Raw genomic sequence first — 14,274 nt, 5'->3', positions numbered from 1 at the left:
AAAGAAAAATTAAAGCTTGGATGGCAATAGGATAAATAAGATTACGAGTGAATGTTTGGAGTCAGAGCTTTATAGCACTCAGAAGAGATATAGCTAACCTAAGATAGAAGGTTTGGATGTTAGGGCGTGAAATGACCTTAGCCGTTAAAACGCCCTTAAAAATTAATAATAATAATAATAATAATAAATAATAATAATAATAATAATAATAATAAATACACTTAAGTCTACTCATTAGTGTCTTGGCTTAACTAGCTGAGTCAACTTCGTAGCTAAAAAAAAACAGTTTGGTCCTCTTATCGTGTTACAATGTGCTGACTGCTGGCCTCGGGTTCGGGTGGCTTTCAAGATGTAGAAATTGTTTATACGCATACAGTGTGATTTCAGTGTCGTTGTGTGAAATATTCAGGCCTCTATTGCGTACATACATACCAAGGAGTATATATCATATTTCGTAGTAAGGATTTTTTTTCTTAATAGTTGTATTATAATAGTATTATTTCTTTTGGCACAACCCCAGCGTAGTATACCATAATTCCTACTTGCATTTAGGTTTTTAAAACATGATTGTAAATCATGGCTTTATTTTGTATTGATAATTATGAAATTCTTCCCTGCAACCAATAAAGTTGTCGGTATTGAAAGTCAAGTTTTTTCTTTTCTTTGAAAAGTTTCCAATTTAAATTTTTATCAAGCATCATGTCTAAATATTTTTGTGACCTTTCAGATGGTACTAATTTACGTTGCTTGGCCTACTAATTTTCTATTCGTGAAGTTAACAGTACGGATTTCTGGCCGTTTATTCTTTAAGCATCTGTTCAGTCATGGAGCTGTTCGTCAGTTGGGTGCTAATCTATAACAACAAAATGTTGGTTGATGGCTATGAAAATAGTTATGCTATTGTTTGAGTATGTTTATATTTAGCAAGAATAACCATGAAAGATACAAAAATCGAGAGTGTTATAATTTGATTATAGGATTTGGAAAGGCAGTATTTGAAATAATTCGCAAGGTAGTGCAATATTTCCACATTGCAACACGTCTATGCTCTTGCCATTGCAAAAAGCAATAAAAATCGGTATGCGGTATAATTCTTAAATATGTACATGAAATTGAAAGTAATGATTTTTATCAACACTCAATTTGGAAAAAAAAGTATAATACATCTGTGCAATTCCGACCACGCACTTTTTGTATTCTTCGTTTGACAACGGAAGACGTTTGTACCTTATTTTAAAAAAACCATTGTTCCGAACGGAACGGGCTTTTCCCAATGCTCGTTTTGTTTGAATACAATTGATATTGCGAAAGCAAAAAAAAATTATAAATAGACAAATTGCAGCATTCTCCTATATCTGTTCGCCAGACTAGCTGTTAGGTGATACATATCCTGGATCGAAAGAATAATTTAATGATATGAAAAGTCAAAGAAATAAAAGTTATTTCCAATTTACAATAAAGATTTCTACAATCTGGGGTCAAAAATAAGGAACTGGCTATCAAAATGACCACATAATTTTTAAAAACGTATGTGCAGTAAAGATTGAACCGTTGAATATTAAATTTGATTAATCTACCTAATGTCACAATATTCAACAGGTATAAAATTCCTAATAACAATTTGGAAACGTTTATCTTATCACTTTTTGTTGGGAACGAATTTATCCGAAAATAAACGTACCTTTAAAAAAGTCTTGCTTTTAAATGTATCAGTACATATTCTAAATTAATCGTTCCAGAACTCGAGGAAATTTAAGGTTGTAACAGTAAGTATGTTTCGCCTGGCATGTAAAGTAATTCAAAATTGTTTAATATTTCGTTCAAATTAAGTAAACTAGTATGTGCGAACCTTTATAATAAAATAAAATCATGTAACCAAAATAATTTACAATTCAATTATATATAAGCCATGTATTAACAGAAGGCAACACTTTAACGTAATGTTCTTATTTAATCCATTTATGTTTAGTAGTCTAATTGACCAAATTACTTCTTTCAATTAATTATTCTTTTTACGTAAGATCTTCGTTGAGATGAGCTCAAAGAGCAGCGGCGTATTGAGCCGAAGGTCGTGCGTTCGAATCCCGCTCGTGACGCTGACTATTTCATCTCAACCAAGAGAAAAAGACAAAAAGAATGACAAACAACAGCAAACAAAACAAATGAACAAAAAGAATGAAGAAAAAGACCAAGACAAAAAGAATGACGTTTTATTTAAATACGTTTTCCTTGTGTTGACTCCACCTACCTACAAATAAGGCCACAAAGATCAAAAGAGTTCTTGTTAAGCATAAAAATGTATTAATTTCACAGTTTTTTAAACTTATTGCAGCACACGGATGGATCATTTTCGATATAGGTTCTTCATGCGTAAGAATGTGTATCGAATATCACGTTTCCCGCCTCATTGACCATGGAGTGTTAAAAAATGGTTACCGTTCATTAAACACCATGTGAAATACAAACGGCTTACATAAAATCTCTCTTGTTCGTAACCCCACCTACATTTGGCCCATTCGAGTTTCACTTTCAGAGGTTGATTTTTTTAAAGGTCCTAGGATAGAAAGTCACCATTGCATGACTACCCTTAGAGGTCCTGCGACGATTGTTGACGTCTTGCACGAAGAATAAAAATAAAAAGCTATTAAAACAAGAAAAGAAGCAAGTCAGGCCTTCTTGGCCTCGGTTCTGGACGGCCTTCGGAGCCTCTCTCAGGTCCATACATCAACAAGCCCGGAAACATATGCGCTTTTGTCTGAGAAGAAAAAAGTGTCTGAGAATAAAAGGCCTTTTAGAATTCAAATAAGACATTGTTAATATTGTTTTAGTGCACAATCGATTCATTGGGGTAAACGTGTTGATTTACGCTACTCAGTATGGAATAATACTAGTATAGTAGCCTTGATCAATACCATAATTACATAAGTTTACAGAAAGGTTTTTAATCTTAATACGAACTCCCAAAACAACATGCGAATATAGTATGTAATAAGCTTATAGATTTACATATGTTCGCAGAACATTTTTAATGTTTGGACATACATATGGGTGTTTATTTGATTAAATTCACTAATTTCGTGGTCCGCTTGACCAATTAATATATTACAATTAATAAAGGTTTTTAGTTGAGATAAAAAAGTCAATGGTACGAGCGGGATTCGAACCCACGATCTTCGGCTTGATATGCCGCTGCTCTACCACTTGAGCTATCGTGACCTCGGCGTATCAAGCCGAAGATCGTGGGTTCGAATCCCGCTCGTGCCATTGACTTTTTTATCTCAACTAAAAGCCTTAATTAATTGTAGTTTATTGTATTGTTATTTATTTTTGTTTTAGTCCTCCGACGTTAATTACAACCTGATTTTTCATGATTAAGTTACATTGTTCGTAACATCTCATAAGGCCCAGTTCTTTCCAACCATTCAATAATCGACCATGATAAATCCTTCAAATAAGTATGTAATCAAAGAAAAAAACGACAATAACGTTATTTATAAAAGTTTTAATAATTTAAACTTAAAAAAATGAATGTAGCATCGTTTTACCGATAAATAACTGAATGAGTCCAATTTTTTTTTATCCTTTTTATGTTTCAAATCACACTATTCATAACGACCTTCACATCCCGTTTGTACATGACCTCATCAAAACCCGCTATAAAAAAAGTCATCAATCTCTAAATAATCTTCTAGTACGACAGTTATCACTTCCAACCCTACCAGAAAATCTTCAAAGACGATTGCAGTGAAAGTGGCCCCGAATCCCTTCTCAGTTATTGAAAATTGACGATTCTGCATGAAGGAGTGTTGTCACTGGGCAACTTAACCTAACGTGACTCAGACGACAAATTCAGCAAATGCAGAAAATATTTATTTAATAAAATATTTGTAGTTGTAACTATCAAACAAATGTAATAAATTTATCAACAAAACACAGAACCTAATGTTAGAAACGATGAAGGTGGGGTGAGTATGTCGATTCACTTTTTGTAAATGATAGTTCAAATCACAGATTTGTTAACCATTTAGCTATAAAAAATTTACTCCACATCGTACATGGAATGAATTTATTTATCGTAGTTATAAAAAGAACTATGGTCTCAATATTGCAACACTTCCTGATTTAATAACAGCCTTTTGTATCTTCTCTAATATTCATCTTTGACCGATAAAGTAACAATTGAGGCTTATCTTTTGTTGATGGAATACGCGTTCAAGACGTAAATATGTAAGAACAATCATTTGCAGGGCTTTATTTTATATACTAAAGAACACCAGAGCCGATAAGTTAAGGTTTACTAGGTAGAAGAAAGATCACCATCTATAGTTGTTAAAGGTAGAATCGTATTATGAAAAGGCGGTCTATGATGTAAAACCTAAGTCCTGTTGGCGTATGGGAGACTATTCAATTTGCAGTTTTAGATTTTTCCCAATAACAGTTTATTGGTTTTATTTTTTTTATCAAAAACATAAAAAACACATATTCTTAGTCAGAATTTTCTAAGACAAATGTCTTATTTTTTATAGCCTTTTTAGCTGCAATTTTGTTTGTTGAGTGAACCGTAATAAACTCAATTATCAAAAGCCAATCTTAAAAATTTAGCACAAATCGTACAAATGTATGTAATTTATTTATAGGCTTATGGTTTTGTCTTGATGACTAAGGACTATCGTAATGCATACATTATTTTTCTAAACTTAAAATAATACCAACATTTTAACAATTTATTTTTGTTTATTGCTACTATCACTACAAGTGTTTACTACTTCAGAGGTAGAAAATTTGATTTGATAAACAAAAATGTGGATTTTTATGTAAAGTACGTAAATTCAGTCGAATCTTCATTAAATTTGAAATATTATGATTCGATATCTCTCAGAAAGAGTAAATCATCTTCAAGGAGCCTGAGCCTTTAAAAAGAAAACATAATCAAGAGAGATGAAACTACTTAAAGGCAGGCATCGGCTTTCAAATCCTCTCGTACAGCTGGTTGGGTAGGGCTTTTTATTTACTTCGGCTTTTCTCCTAGGGTTCTAGGAATGTGTTGTACAAAGCGCACAAAAAGCCCCGTTTGACATTCAAAACGTTTGCCAATCAAAATAGAAGAATTGTAAATCTCCTACGGAAGCAAATGATTAAAACTTTGATCTTTGCTTTTTCAACCGATAGAAAACCGAAAGAGCGTGAAAATATCTTGAATGTTTCGTTAATTCAATTTTGGACAGGAAAAGCCTGAGAAGGTGAAGGTGGACGAAAAATTCCCAACATAACGTTTTTGGGGGTCCTCGCTGAAAAATGCGTCTTCTTGTAATACCTTCTTTTGTGAAATGAACCAGTTCCTTTTTCATGGAACCGGTTTCTTTTAATCGAACCCGTCTTCGATCCGGTTATAAATAGTGATGAAATAAAAGAATTAAAATATATTTTTTTAACATTAAGCATTCGAAGGCCATACTTCCGTACGTAAACAACTGAATTTGCTTTTACTTTCTTTTTTAATCCAGCTTGTTTATCTCATTCCGAAATGTTTATCGATCGGGGAAAAAAGTTAACATTTCCTTAAAAATAAATCTTTAAGCAAAAATATCTGCCAACGCTAATCTTGTTGAAATTTGGAGAATAAAAAAATGTACATGCGTGAATGTTCGTACATGTGTACATTTGTTGCTTTGTTTTGTTAGAGTAAAGATTAAAAAAACGAAGCTTGTACGATTTTCAATGCTATTTCCATTGATGTATTCAAATTTACAGTAAGATCAACATTTTTTGAGGATAGGGATTTCATGGAATAAAGTTCTGAATGGTTAAAGTAATCGGACAAATGAGATATCTAGAGAGAGATAATCAGGCTTTAAACTATAAAAACTTTTTAATCTATTTTTCATGAAGGATAACATCCTTAAATATTCAAGTCTGTTCAAGGGACACCATGTAATTGTAATATAAACATTTTTAATAAATTGGGATTTATAGTAAGCAAATCCACGCAAATTAATTTGGGTAATTACAATAAAACAATATTATTTTTTGAATTGAAACTTTTTGTCTAGTTATCTTCTAATTGTTTAGTTCTTACTGTTATTTTGTACATTTTTAATTTTTTAGAAACTTATATGCCCATTACTACACAATATTTAAAAGTACCTATGCAATAATGAAAAGGTAATCAACCAAGAACTTTAAAATATTCACTCACGGAGAATCAAATACATACAAAAATGACAAAAAAGAGGGAAAATTCAAAATGGTGGAATTGAGATGGGAAGTTAGCGTCCGAGTGGATCGAAGTCACGATAGCTCAAGTGGTAGGGCAGCGGTGTATCTAGCCGAAGGACATGGGTTCGAATCCAGCTCGTGACACTGACTTTTTTTATCTCAACTAAAAACCTTAATTAATTGAAAGTTATTTACAGTTTTTACTCTACTAAAAGTTATGTTTCTGCATAGTTCATTTTTAGGTTCGTAACAATAAATATTAAGTCGTATTTGTTCTAAATAAAATTTGACAGGCGCGTTATGAAACAATTTGGTTAATTATTATTAGATGAACACGAGTTGCACATTTTCTTTGTATAATTGGAATTATCTGTGAACTCTAATAACTGCAAGTAGAAAGTAATACGAATTGCTGAATCGCTTTGTTTAGATGTTGTGGAAAACAAACCTCGACTGTTGATGTGGTTAAAAATATCATAAATTGCTTTAACTGGATTTAAAGGGCCAGAGGTCAGGGACTGAACCGGTTTTCATTCCGCATACTCAACGAACAATATTGCAATATACTTTATATTTTTTTTACTTTTTAATGTAAATCCAACAGAAAACAGCAGTAGCATATTGTAAAGTCTCTTTTTATTTTTATACATCCGATCTCTTTATAGAAACCTTACAGTTCATGAAAGGCTCTGCAAGCCCCTGAGTCAGAATAGGGTCGAACAATGGCAAAAGTCCGAAATTAGGACACACGGTTTGACTAATGCTTTTAGGAGCCCGTCGTCTCCACAGGTCTAGAAAATCGCTAAATAGGCAAGACCAATTTTCTTCGGGGGTAGGGACCGACCGAAGTGTGGTCGAGGGACAATGAGCCCTTTGTCACAAAACTTGAAAACACCCTTGTCATATTTCTCCCCTCGCCCTTAGCCCTGGAGATAAGTATCAATCGGAGACTTTCCGGAAGAACGCTGATAAGACCCGGGAGCCGGTTTTTAGAAACGGATTAGCCGTTTTGTTTTGCGTTAAAAGGTATTTTTCTACACGACTGATCAGGATAATTGCAAGGGTTTCTCGTCTCCCCGCATGGTCAATCGGGTCCCGACCCGTATGGTTTGTGGTACAATGAATTATTGGGAGTTGCGTTGTACAAAGAGCGGTTTATGAGTTTTCTGTCGGTCCTTTTGACAACAAAACCACAGTCCTTTTATTATGTACGAAATATCACCTTCGTTTTCAAAACATCTTTACCTATTATTTTTGTCTTCTTTGAGAATATTGGTTTAAGTGGGGGAGATGTGAAAACATTGTCATATTTATTGTTAACTTTTATTAGAAGCAATAAAAATATTGGCGATAAGGAAACATGTATGTATTATGTAATGTATATGTATGTATTATGTATTATGTAACAACATGTATATTTTAATTCCTTGTACTCAAAATCTAGCATTGCACTATAGATTAGATCAAGTGGCAAAAGAACTTTCTTTTCTGGCGTCTTATAGAAAGAGTGGAGGATGTTAGGTGACTGATTAGACTAGTAGTAGGAGGAATAAAGTGGCAAAAGGGTAAAATCTAAAGTTTCAAGCCATGGTCAAGTGTATCGAGATCGTTTGTCGAAGTCTAACTTTCGTAGACGATCTTAGATGTTAAGGATTTTCCCTATATCAGGGTGCCAGTAAGCTGGTTGGTTCTGGTTATCATTTTTAAAAAAAAGTTTAGTTCGTCTTGGTCTAGGTCCATCAAATTTTAAAAAAGAAGTTAGTAGCACATTTGAAATGTGATTTAAATTTTTCAAGCGGTTCTAAGTTTTGTATTATTGCAGTAATTTATTTGTGGAAAAGTAAATGTGTACTAATTTGTATTTGGTGTGCTACTGTATAGCCTATAGCTCTCCTGCAATTTAAAAATTTGGTTTGAAATTTTTTTAAAATCATGTAGGGATTTTAATGAAGAAAGCTCATCGGTGTATCGTCACTTAAGGGTAAACATCGTACATAGTTGAAAAAACCACATAAAATGTTACTTTTTTAAATTATGGTTCCTCTCATAGATTTGTTGGAGTAAACGCTATCATCAGGTTGAAGGAGTTAGATAGAAACACCTCTCTCGATATGAACTGCAAGAGTGAACCCAGCAAAACCCCGACAACGCGACATTCTAATTAGCAGCTGGTTTTAATGCTGCTCAATTTTGGACGTGCGAAAAACGTGAATTACAGCACAACTAAATATTATCCTAATCAATACTCTAAGAAAATTTTAAATTAGTGATTTATTTGTATGTAAAATATTATTTAGGCTCACGTTTAAAATATGAAGTAAATCGAAATCCATTATTATATTATTTATGCATTTATCTCCATGTTTAATTTTACATTTTTTTAATTCAAATTTCTCAAACCATCTAGTTCCCTCCCTCTGGTGACATGAGTAACACGGTCCTTCCTCAGTAATTTTACAGTAAAATATGCGGATGTTTCCGGAGGCCAGATACTATTGTTTGTAGATTGAATAAGATCGTAGATCGGGTGTACCGATTCTGTAACCACGGGACACGACGAATAAATGCCCCTAAAAACGATGCCGGGTTTTTCTCGAGACGGCGCACATTTCTATGTTACGTTTAACGATTGTCAAATAGGTTGATCCGATAATAATAATATCACCCTGGTTAAACTTAGTTTTTCAGCACATATAAAGGCAAATATTAAAAAGAGGAGGGTAGCCACCAGTATCTTATTCCCACCGATGTCCCGCAGCACGGCATGAACATAAAAAATAAACTATTCTTATACAATCAAATTGTCAAGCCCACCTTACTCTATGCATGCCCTGCCTGGAACTACACATGCACCAAAACTATAGAAAAAATTCAGGTAACGAAGAACAAATTCAAAAGTTTTTGTCACCACCTAACCTCGATGAACAAAACTCGCCCTCTTACAGTGATCAAATGAATGAGTTAGAGAAAGGTTGCTCGATTTGTCCCACCTAATTGAATGGTGCAATTCCTTGGCTCCGTACAGTGAGCGCGCAGGAATGCAACCCAATTTAAAAATTGTGCTTGAGTACTTTAGCGAGTATTTCGGCCCCATTTTCCGATTCGTGGAGGAAACAGGGTTGTTCTATTGTATATAATAATAATAATTGTGAATACCTAGCTTGTGTTGAGGCTGAATGTATTTATTAGCGTGAATACGTGATGTGAGAGGGTCGATGGCGGAATATCGAGTACTCCATTACCCTATTGAATGAATGTATGTAAATAGGAGTGGATGTTTTTAAGAGTGAATGTGAGTGAAGTGCATTCGTTGGGTGCTGAATTGACCTGGCTGTTGACAGCACCCACCTTTTCGGAGCCCAACCTCGGTGGCTGGACGTATAAGACTGAGGTCTTCCCCGGACTGCCAACACTTGGGGTGGGTGATTCTCGAGTCTTCCAGCAATTTACTGAAAATAGCAAAAGCTTGAATTCCTGGTGGACCACGAGAAACAGTAGGTAGAAAATTAGTTCGATTTGAGCAAGTAATCTTTAACTCTCGTTTTCTTTACCTCTTCGTTCTGTACATCTAATATCGCAGTAATCTCAATTAATTTTGTAAACCCCACTTTTTGACAAGTTGCCATCCATGTCTTTAGGTTTATTTGCGTACCTTTACAGGATTTTTGAAGTTAACACCTCTAACAGTAATATCTATATAGTTATATTCACTGTTGAATTAAGTGTATCAATATGTATTCATAATTAATATAGGCGTGATGAGTTCCTTATTAACATTGATCAAAAGCTTGGCAGTAAAATTGAAATTGTTTTCATCCAGATAAACCAAGATCGAGGTAAAAGTTGTTTTTAACAATTAAAAAAAATATCCTGTGGATAATGAAGGTTATGGAAGGTGGAAAGTTTAGTTACGGATAATGCAGGATAAATTTCTACGCCTATCCACTCTTAAAAATGTTCTTATATTACCAACGAGTTATACCGAAGATATTTTATCTATGTGGCAATAGCCGTGCCCTATACGGCAATAGGTGTCTATGGAGAGGGTTGCCAGTACAGGTACAGGGGTAAATATTATCTATACATTTCCATTAATTAGGGGATTTCAGAAACACTAACTTCCCAACTCAACCCCGCCTTTTGAAAAATGGCAAAAAGGAGGGAAAATTCATAAGGTGGGGTTGAGATAGGAAGCTGATGTCCGAGTGGATCGAGGTCACGATAGCTCAGGTGGTAGAGCAGCGGCGTATCTAGCCGAAGATCGTGAGTTCGAACCCCGCTCGTGTCACTCACTTTTTTATCTCAACTAAAAACCTTAATTAATTGAAATATATTAATTAGTCAAACGGACCAGGAAAACTAGTGAATTTAAATCTACACATTTAAATTACGACTTCCGTGGTGTTATCTATAGTACCATTAATTTGTATTACCATTTTACCACTATTAAACTGAATAATACCGTGACACTCTAATTAAATTTGGAAGTATTTATAATTCATTTTTACAAAAATATGAAAACGAAAGGAGCTTGGGTAAGGATTTAAAGAATTCTCGGTAAAAAAAACCCTCTCTGAGGAAAACTGCGCAGCAATAAAAGCAATAACGATCGTGAGACAATAGTGCTTTTTTCTCCCAATGGAAAATGAGATATCCCCCACAGATTAAATTTCGTAACAGCATTCATGAAATTTGAAATGGCCGTTTAAGAGATGGTAATATTACAAAATGTATTAATAAATATAAATGATGATTATAATGCAGAGAAAGAAGGATAAACATCCTTGAATAAGAATCGGTAGGTCCTAATAAAATACAGTTTCAACTGGGTAGAATACTAAAGCTAAATTTATCCTTCGATAATGTCCGGTGACAAATTTTTTCACTCACGAACACTCTGGATCGAGGTATAGACTTGTACAAAAAAGCAAATTCAGTTGTTAATTTTTTAACTTTTGACCTAGTTTAAGGATATCATCAGAGCAAAACAAACTAAATATGTCTACAGATTGACATATTTAAATTTTTTACAAATAATCTCAAATTTCCTTGAAGGCCGACTCAGTCCTAATATTGCCGTAACAGTATTGAATATTGAATCAATAACAATTTTTGTGAAATGCGCCTATCTTAAGAATGTGTCGTCAGAGCTTAGTAAATTTTTGAAATTTTTAAAATAACTTTCAATACTGACAGTTCATTCAGGTTTGTGCCAGTGAAACGGCTGTCAAGATTTTCCTGTCTCCAGTTTTGATGATAAACGCATAGGTATCGGACAAAATCGGTGCTTTTGTGTGACAAGTCCGTTTTTTCGTCGAAGTATGTAAACATTGTATCTTCTCGAAGAGTGAGTTACAAAACAATTTTTGCGGTGTTCTACTCCGTTTGCTATGTATTATAACCAATTTTCCCTTAGCAAACTAGCCTTTTGTACAAGATTTGGTTTAAAAATTCCTTGTAAATAATGAAAATTCTTAGTTTCCCATAGACATCGTAAAACAGATTAATTAGAATTGTCTTAATTAATAACAAATTTTAATCTAGGAATCTATCTTTTAGCTCGGAAACGAAAGCATAACATTTTGAAGATATGGCACAAAACATGTACCGCAAAAAATAGTGTATAGATTAAAACCACTAAATACATTATTTCAATTGTTCCAGTCCGGTTTGTCTGACACGTCTGGACGTGTATTCATCTCTCTCCAACTAATCGACAATACATCAACTGAATAATTTTAATATTTCCGACTGAAAAGAGACTGAAAATCAGTAGAAAAAATTGATGGTTTGGTGTATTCTCCTGGCTAGTAACGTTAAACAATTTGGAGGACTGTTGCGGTTGAACCCCACCTTGGATTTCATCCAAAGCGCCCAGTCGTACTATGTCATCAATCATTGCAAAGGGGCTTGATGAATCTTCGAAAACGTCCTACAGAACAGACAAAAAACCTCGCATAGGTCAACAGGACAGGTCAAGTGAAAGGGCCTTCTCTACAAATAAAGTCAGACCGCATGGTTCTCGTCAAAATGCCCAAATATTAGCATACACGTGGAATTTTGCCCAAACCCCGTACTTGGCGGATCTAAAAACCGATAACCTATTTATAGAATTTTTCTTATAACCACATTTCTGTTTTCAAATGTTTAAAATTCTTTATTTAATCCGTACAATAAAAATAGGCTTCCAAAAAAATCCGAGTCGTTTAAACTGAGCTTCACTGATAAATTTCTAAAAATGTTTTTATTATTTGCCCTGAGTTTTTATTTTGCAATAAAGTTGAGATTGTGTTATGATATTTATAAATAATTTTTCTTTTTTTTAACCTTAATGTATGAAAAAATGTGATTCTAGAAACACAAGTTAACACTTTTACTTAAAATTTTACATTTATAAAAATAGAAAAATTCATCTTGCAACTAATAATGTAATAACTATTGATTTATTTCAATGTACAGATGAACAATTTGTGTAATCTTCATTCCTTATTTATCAATAAAATGGAACTTTGTCTATTCGGATTAATCGAAATTTAAATATCGATTTTTTTTAATAACCACGTGTTATATCTTTGTCATCGACCACAATTTACTTGATCTGATCCCAAATTTTAGAAACGTAGAAAAATCCTTAACACATTGGCCAGTTGTAGTGTTTACCCTTGGGTAAGAGACCGGAAGAGTTTCAACGAGAAAAGGAAAGGATTTTAACTGCATTAGTTATTTAAAACAGGCCGAAGAGGAGGGAGTGTCTGAGTAAGAGAGTGTGAGAGATAGGAGTACGGATTTGGGAGAAGGAGAGGTGGAGTTTAACACTACTTGTCTGCCACTTTTTATCAACAACCGGACCGACCAGTTTTTTCACTCGAACCGCGCTCGTCTTCTTTTTATTTTTTTAGAGAGTGTACCGGGCTATCTACTAGGGTTCGTCTAACAAATCGTTTTGGCTCTCAAGGGCCAAACCTACACTTTGTTACCTACCACTTTGCACTTTCTAACAAGAAAAAATAACAATATTAATTTACCTTGAAGCTATGAAAACTTACGCGCTCTCATGGTTTCTCTTTCATTTTCCAGCAGAAAACCAAATTTTTAAGAATTATTAAACTACTTTACAAAATTGGTCTAGGGACTGGCAATAAAGCTCACGTGCTTCTCTTCGATCGCTGGTATATTATCAAAACTGTTTAATTAATATCTATGATCCCACGATCGTTGTATGCTGTTCATTTTCTCCTATAAAAGCTCAAATAGAAATCGCACGGCGCGAATAATTAAATTGAAAGTAATTTATCTTATAAATCGGGTTGCCCTGGAAACCACCATGTAATACAATTTCTATTCAACCCGATAGCTAATTAAATCGTTTGCTCTGTCATTGAAGCCCCCAGAAGGGCGTGGTTCACGTATTTCCAAACCGAATCAGACAGTATTCCTAATTTACTTTTCATGTAGAGCAGAATTTGAAAACGGGATGATTATCTGTTCTGAATAATGGGCATCGTGCCTTCCCCTCTCACTGAGATCCTTGAAATTCAGATAACTTCCAGAATCTCTAATAAGGGGATGCCAGAACTATTCGGCCATTAGATTGTTAAACAAATTTTATTTATATGAACTTGAAGAAATTTGATTTACATTGGTTATTAAGGCTGTCGATTTTTAAAATCGAATAGGTACTAAAAGGGCTTATAATGAATGCGTTATTCAAAATGTATTGTCTCCCTAACACGCAATGGATTATAATTTAATATTTACAGCATTTTCATAAGTCATCGTGTTGGTTGTTTGAAAAATTGAAAGGCGATTTAGTATCGGCTTGATGGATTTTTAATCGTGCATCTTGCTGGCTTGAGTCTGACATTTGACCCCAACTAGCATATAATAAAATAAATAAACATTAGCACGTTTACGTTGTGAAGTAATTATCCTTGCATCTTCAGGAGGAAAAATAACTTTCTAAATTTTAACTTTTTTTTACATTTAATTAGGAATTACCTGTGGTTTGTGAAAGGCAAAAATGCACGATTGATCACATAAAAATAGCAGCAAATCTTA

Source organism: Cimex lectularius, unplaced genomic scaffold (genome assembly GCF_000648675.2).
Source record: "Cimex lectularius strain Harlan isolate CLEC.00 unplaced genomic scaffold, Clec_2.1 scaffold113, whole genome shotgun sequence".
In the NCBI taxonomy this organism is placed as follows: Eukaryota; Metazoa; Arthropoda; class Insecta; order Hemiptera; family Cimicidae; genus Cimex; species Cimex lectularius.
Note: the sequence above shows the minus strand (reverse complement) of the source record.